Source organism: Tachyglossus aculeatus, chromosome X4 (genome assembly GCF_015852505.1).
Source record: "Tachyglossus aculeatus isolate mTacAcu1 chromosome X4, mTacAcu1.pri, whole genome shotgun sequence".
NCBI lineage: Eukaryota > Metazoa > Chordata > Mammalia > Monotremata > Tachyglossidae > Tachyglossus > Tachyglossus aculeatus.
In genome coordinates, this window is record NC_052098.1 from 43,752,408 (window position 1) to 43,752,848 (window position 441).

Below are 441 nucleotides of genomic sequence, written 5' to 3' on the forward strand. Positions count from 1 at the left end.
CCCCTCTCAGGATGGCACCTGGAGAGTTTCCAGTACTCTATCAGCCTCAGCTCCAGGAGGGAGAGTTAAGCAGAGGCATACCCATTCTATTCCTAGCTTGGGCAGTGACTAGCCAGTGGAAGGTGATCTGCTACAAGTCAAAACTCCCATGATTTCACTTCACTATTTGCATATCACACAATGGGAGAATTAAGCAACATTCTTCCCAGAACTTGAGTGTGTTTTGTTATAACATGCTCCATAATGGAAATAAGAAGAAAAGAATATATATTTTTAGAATAGTGACAGAGATGCGACAGGATACAACAGCTGTTTTGACTATTTCAATAGATTTCTTTTCAGGGATATAGTAGGCCAGAGTTATAAATGAAATATTCCTAATAATTAAAATCCATGATAACCTGATCTCCCAAGATCAAGGCATCAATTGATTTACCATAA

General features: G+C 38.8%; 1 non-coding gene across 1 annotated transcript; it reads left to right on the plus strand.

Moving 5' to 3' along the window:
• On the plus strand, positions 1–138 carry LOC119948518. Its single transcript, XR_005456909.1, has one exon. It is a non-coding gene; the product is annotated as a small nucleolar RNA SNORA7 (small nucleolar RNA).
• Positions 139–441: the final 303 nt, after the last annotated feature.